Source organism: Rissa tridactyla, chromosome 1, assembly GCF_028500815.1.
Source record: "Rissa tridactyla isolate bRisTri1 chromosome 1, bRisTri1.patW.cur.20221130, whole genome shotgun sequence".
Lineage (NCBI taxonomy): Eukaryota > Metazoa > Chordata > Aves > Charadriiformes > Laridae > Rissa > Rissa tridactyla.
This window is the reverse complement of record NC_071466.1, coordinates 132,549,557-132,556,172: the sequence shown is the minus strand read 5'-3', so window position 1 is coordinate 132,556,172 and position 6,616 is coordinate 132,549,557. Positions and strand designations below refer to the sequence as shown.

At 47.7% G+C, this 6,616-nt stretch overlaps 1 pseudogene; it reads left to right on the top strand.

The window, feature by feature from the left end:
- The first annotated feature begins 2,930 nt into the window (after positions 1–2,930).
- On the top strand, positions 2,931–4,793 carry LOC128905872 (zinc finger protein 79-like; annotated as a pseudogene).
- Positions 4,794–6,616: the final 1,823 nt, after the last annotated feature.

Sequence of the window (6,616 nt, the reverse complement as noted above, 5' to 3'; positions counted from 1 at the left end):
CAAAGGCAGATGTATTATAGCTATTCAGTATTAGATAGTAAAGATTCTTTTGGACTGAAAGAACTTAATGAAGAAATGCCTCTCTGCACCTTTTTTGTCTGTGGTGTAGGCAAGTGGTCTGTGCGATGTGTGGGGAACTGGCTGACGGGCTGCCCCCAGAGCAGGGTGGTAAATAACTTCTTTTCAAACTGGCAACCTGTCACAAGTGCGGTCCCCCAGGGATCAATACTGGGCCCAATGCTGTTTAATACCTTCATAAGTGGTCTGGATGATGGGATCAAGTGTAAAGTTTGCTGATGACACTAAACTGAGTGGAGAAGTGGACACTTTGGATGGGAGAGCCACCCTGCAGGAAGACCTTGGTAGGCTGGAAGAGTGGGTTAACAAGAACCTTATGAAGTTCAACAAGGACAATTGTAAGATCTTGCACCTGGGAGAAAGTAATCCAGGAGTGCAGCACAGACTAGGATCTACCTAGCTGGGGAGCAACTCTGTGGAAAGGGAATGAGGGTCCTGGTGGACAAACAGCTCAATATGAGTGAACAGTGTGCTGCAGCGGCAAAGCAAGCCAATAGGATGCTGGGTTGCATTAACAAGGGCATCATCAGCAGAGATAAAGAAGTCATCCCATTCTACTGAGCGCTTGTCAGACCACACTTGGAATACTGTGTGTGGTTTTGGTCCCCACTATAGAAAAAAGATGTGGACAGGCTGGAGAGGGTCCAGAGAAAGGCCACCAAGATGATCCAAAGACTGGGAAGCCTGCCGTATGAGGGAAGGCTGAGAGGACTGGGTATGTTCAGCCTTGAGAAAAGAAGGCTTAGGGGAGACCTTATCACCACATTCCAGTGTTTAAAGGGTGGCTACAAAGAATAGGAAGACTCCCTTTTTACAAGGAGTCACATGGAAAAAAGGAGGGGTAATGGCTACAAGTTACTTCTGCGGAGATTCCGATTGAACACAAGAAAAATTTTCACAGTGAGAACAATCGGCCACAGGAATAATCTCCCCAGGCAAGTGGTGGATTCCCCAACATTGGACACTTTTAAGATTCAGCTGGACGGGGTGCTGGGCCATCTTCTCTAGACCATGATTTTGCCAAGAAAGGTTGGACCAGACGGTCCCCGAGGCCCCTTCCAACCCAGTATTCTATGACCGATGTTTCTTTATTTTTAGTTACTGTTCTTTTCCCTTTCTTAGATTGGTCCTCAATTACTTAATATTCAGTGCTTGCTGCTGGCACCGGAGAGGCACGTTTTATTTAAGAAATGTAAGAAGTTTGGTTATCTGAATGAGGAACTTCTAAAATTACAAGCATTGGTATGAGAAAGAAATCCATGGCACAGCCGGACATGAATTCCGGTTATCCAGTGGTTTTTGAACTTAGATGGAGTTGCAGATGGAGAGCTTTAAAGAGGGAGAAGAGCATTACATGGGACTACAGGGGTCACGACAAGAACTGGTGAAATGAAAATGTCTTTTGAAATGCAGTTTTGATTTAAAGATCATAATTGAGAAAGTTAACATTTATTTTGTGATTTTTATCATTTAGTCTGTATTAATTCGTTTAACATCATAGTGTAAAATCACCACTTGTAAATCAAACTTCATCCAATAATAAATAAAAACTTTTATCGTTATTGGAAATCTTCAGTGCACTCAAAATACTGACGTCACGCTTGTCTGACAATATGGATTCTTCATAAAAACATGCTCATTGGCATTTACTACCCAACTGTCCTCCATTGACCGTATCCTACATCAACAATACCAATGCTAAGCATGTATTTCCAGTATTGACATGATAGGCACTCTTGTTTTGTTCCTCAGGAGCTTCTTCAGTATTCTTGAATTTATTAAAAAATTCATTAAAAGCTTAGAGTTCCCGGTCCATTTTAGCAAGCAAAAATCTGTTCCTCTCTGGCAACAAAATATTTAATAGCAAAAGGTGGTCTTTAAACTTAGCTTTTGTACCTGCTGGAACCAGAAGCCATTAATTTGGCTGTAGCATGGAAGTATCACTGACGTGTCTTTGCTACTTGCCCATTTTCTGCATGCTTAAAGAGTAAATAAAAACCTTTCCAGCAAAGAAGCCTTAAGATTTTTTTCTTTTCCAGTGTGTACACAGAAGTAAAATTCTTCTTACCGACTGTGATCCTGTCAACAGTGGAGTTTCATTGATAACCAATAGTTTGCTTTACTGATTGCCAACAAACTAATTAAATTAGATGAATGGTACTAGTCAGCTAACTTAAAAAATAATAAGGCTCTTGCTGATCGAGCACATTTTGTAGCCACTTTGCTAACCTCCGAAACATAAAAGCGTATAAACAAGTTACTGCGAAGTAGACTCGCAGCAATTTAACTGCTTTGCAGTAAGCGTGCCTGTTCTTCCTATTGGTATCCCTTGAAATATCTTAATTGGCGTGTGTTTGTTAAGGGGCAACAAGAGGCACAGGCTCGCTCGGTGACTGCCAAGCAGCAGGGCAACGTGTTTGGGTACCCACCTCCTTGGGCTTTCAGGACTTCTTATTGCAGACGCACTGCTATTTTGGGCAGGTACCTGAAGCGAGAGACAGCAGAGATACAAACCGGAGGGGAGGATGGCTGCCTGGGTCCATCCCTCCTCCTCACTTTCTGCCAGCCCTCCCTGCGCCCCAGCGCCAACAAACCCAAAGAAAGAATTAGAGATGTAAAAATCCCCACCGTGCAAAAAAATATGATTAAAATAAATAATGTAGGCCTTATTTTTCACACCCTTTTCTGCTGCTGGGCAGGTTTCCCACCCGCAGTCACTCCGCGGAGCGGGGTGCAGCTCTACCGGGAGGGGGGCTGTGAGAACCTCGGCACAGGGGGGGGCCCCTTTCTACAAATTTAAGGATCTTCGCCACATTTTGGGTTTCGTCCTCATCCCGACATCTTTATTCACGATGGATGAGGAGGCAGCGCTGACCGGTGAGGCAGGGCAAGGTGGGTGGCTGCCAGCGGCAGCGGGCCAACCCCTCGGCCTGTGGCTGCCCCGCCGCTGGGGTGAGGGTGACCCCAGGCCCACTCGTGTGCCCTCAGGCCGCCGCCAAGGCCGCACTCCTCACAGGACCGGGCCAGGTGGTGTCAGGAAGGGCTTCCCACCTCACACCTTCCCCCCATCCTGGCGGACGGTGGTGAGGGGAGACGGAGAGCTCCTGAGGGGGCCTCTCCTGCCCTGCTCCTGCCAGGGGGCAGCGGCCACCCTCCCCCTGCCTTGGCCTGAGGTCAGGGCTTCTCCCAAACACCTTCACCACCATGTTGGCCCAGAAGGCTGATGCCCCTTGGGCCTTTCTCCCACCCTGCGGCTGTGGGGCAGGTTTTTGCCTGCTGAGGTACCGAGGCGAAGGTTCCCTCCCACCCTGCCCTCCATCCCCTGGTGAGCATGGGGATCGCGTCTGCCATGGAGGGGGGACGCTCAGCTCAAATTTACTAGGCGGAGGGATGAGGGTCAGGGTAGTGTTCCTGCTAAAAGGCGATTCCCTGGGATAGCTTGTAGGGCCAAGAACATCCTCCCTAGGGAGTGGTGGTGCAGGTGGTAATTGCTGCTGCTCTGCAGTCTCCTTCAGGGTCCATTCACGGGCGGTCTCCAGGTGGAAGGAGAGAAGGAGCTGTGCGTGGCCATTTTCGAGGAGATCGCAGGAAGGAATCTCCCCACCGGCATCTCCAAAAGTGAGTAATACACCAAGTTAATTCAGTACCTCTGTAACATAAAGACAGTAAAGTCACTTCTGTGTTGAGTTTACAGCCAGGTGTCCAGGTCATTAGTCATCAGGGATTAAGGATGGGAACAATCCTGAATCTGTGGAGGAAGAAGGGGTGTTGCCCTCCAAGTCCAACCTTAAAGTAGGTGTTAGTAAAGGCTCACAGTCTTTAAGACCCTTTCCTTATCTTGCTTTCTTCCTGAGCATTCATGTTGGCTTGTCTTTCATTAAGATGATGAGGCCAATAGTGGGAATGAAGATGACAGTCCCCTGGCAGATGATCCTGAGAACACGAAACAGTGTGAGACGTTACTAGAGGCATTTGAAGATAATGCTTTCCAGAGATATAACAAGACAGAGGCCTGTGAGAGTCAGTATGTATCAGAAATGCATCAGAGGGACCTCCTTGGGGAGAGACAGGATGACAACATTAATTTAGAAAAGGCCCTTGAGGGCCACAGCACCCTTCTCCACCCAGAACATGCTACAGGAGACCATCACTCTGGATACAGTGAGTGTGAGGAAATCATCAGTGAGACATCGAATCTTCAGCAGCATGAGGCATCCCAGACGGAGAAACCTCACAAATGTCCCAAATGTAACAAGGGCTTCAGGTGGTGCTCTGATTTAATTAAACACCAGAGAACCCACACAGGTGAGAAGCCCTTCAAATGCAGTGACACTGGGGAAAACTTCAGGGTGAGCTCCCACCTTATCTCCCACAGAAGAATGCACACAGGAGAAAGGCCCTACCCTTGTCTTGAATGTAGGAAAAGCTTCAGCTGAAACTCTCATCTTAGAAATCACCAGAGAGTCTACGCTGGTGAGAAGCCCTTTGAATGCATGCAGTGTGGAAAAGGCTTTGGTGATTTCTCAGTGCTCACCCAGCACCAGCAAACCCACACAGGTGAAAAGCCCTACGTGTGTTCCCAATGTGGGAAGTGCTTCAAACAGAGCGCTCATGCCAACAGACACCAGCAAGTCCACACAGGATAAAAACCCTTTATGTGTTCTGAGTATGGGAACTGCTTCCAAAACAAGAACTCACCTCAAGCAGCACTATAAACTTCATCTGCAATAGACAGCAGGCCAGCATTTCCTTTGGGTCTGTGGGCATTGGTGCCTTGCCTTAAAAAAAAATGAATTCAATTATAAATTTTATGGTGTGATTTAAAGAAGGGAGAAATCACCAACGGGAGGAGAGGGTCTCTGTCACAGTACAGAGGTGGGAGTGGGGTGGCAAGGTGGGGGGTGGAAGTGAGAATAAGCTTCCCATCAGCAAGAGCGGCTTCTTCTGGGGATTGAAGGAAGGGATGTGGTAACAAGAAATAGGGAGGAAGTTCAGCAAAGGAGGAATTTGGTGCTTAGAAATCTGATTGTCAGGAGCATGGCCCTTGGAGAGATGGAAGCATCCCACTGTCTTACTGAGAAAGCAAAAATGACAAAGCAGGCTCTGGCAATGGGAGCCCTCATTTGGGAAATGAGTCACTTAATGAACTGCGGAGGAAAAGTTGTTCTTTATTCCCTCTGGCAGCGTCTGTGGGTATTTTAGGAGCCCTGTTAAACCTGGGCAAAGATATCCCAGTTTTCTGGTACATGTTGTAATATTCTAGCTCTTTGATCTGTTAAGTGCCTTCCCCTTTTAAGTAGCATCTCTGCTTCTGCTGTTCTCCCCCTTCCTTTCCTGCTCTATTTCTGTGTACCCAGACTGTCCTTCCTACTACTTCAGTGACAGAGCAGCTATGACTGTGCCCATCATGGGTCTCACTGGACATTAGGATGAAATCTCACTAGCCTAGAAAAATAATGGGTGTTACTATTTGTTGAACACCTTTTTGCCTTTCTGAGTGGGGTTTGATAACTGCTTTCAGCAGTATTTTGTCTTACGCATCCCAAGAGCTTTATTCAGCCCTGGAGGGAACTGAGATAACTCTGTATATGTAGATATATGGAGCTGATTTGTAGCTTTACTAGCAGCACTCAAAGGGCTGTGAATTTTACATACTTGGTAGTCTTTTGGAGGCTTATGGCCAGCTGAGAGCCTTCTGCCTAGGAGCAGAGTGCCAGTGGGCAACTGGAAGGGAGTAGAGTATGAACGGTGGTGAGTGGAGGGCAATATTCTGCAAACGGGGCCCAGACAGAAGTGGAAATAGAACTGGAGGGAATTGGAGGGGAACAGAGTATGCACAGAGGGTAATGGAAAGGAATCATCTGGTGAGAAAAAAGCCAACAATGCAGGAGACTGGAGGGGAAAAGAATGTGAATGGTGAGGCTCAAGGGGAAGAAGGCATGAACACAGGAGCTGTAGCTAAACAGATTTTCACCAGAGAGGTCTAGACATAATGAGAACATGAAGACCCAGGCCTGCTCCCTTTCCTGTGCATCATGTCTCTAACCACAAGAGGCCTTGTCTGCCCTCAGCCAGTTTTGCAGACCCTTGTACCTAACCTTCCACAGAAGTTCACTAGCTGCAAACTTCTCGGTTCTCCACAGCCAGACAAATGTCACGCCTGAGCTTCTGAGGTCTCAGCTGTCTCCTGCTCTTCCTGTCCTCTAGACATCTGGCTTTTGCTCTCTCCATTGGCCAGCCTATGGCCCCAGAGCCCAGGGTAACTGGCATAACAAAGCTTTTTGGGATGGATCACACTGAGGCACCCTTCTCCCTGGCTGCTGCCTCCCTCCTCACCTCTGTTCAAAGAGTGGGGAGATCCTGGACACCTGCATTCCTGAAGCCCAAGGAGAGGAGTAGGGTATAAGGATTAGAGCAGGGTGCGATATCCTGGAAGTTTGAGTTCTGGTAGTGTTAAGGCAGGGACACCAAGGTGCTTGCTCAGAGAGAAAATGAGGGGGTTGGACACCTGGGTGCCCAGGGAAGGCAGCTGGGCCTT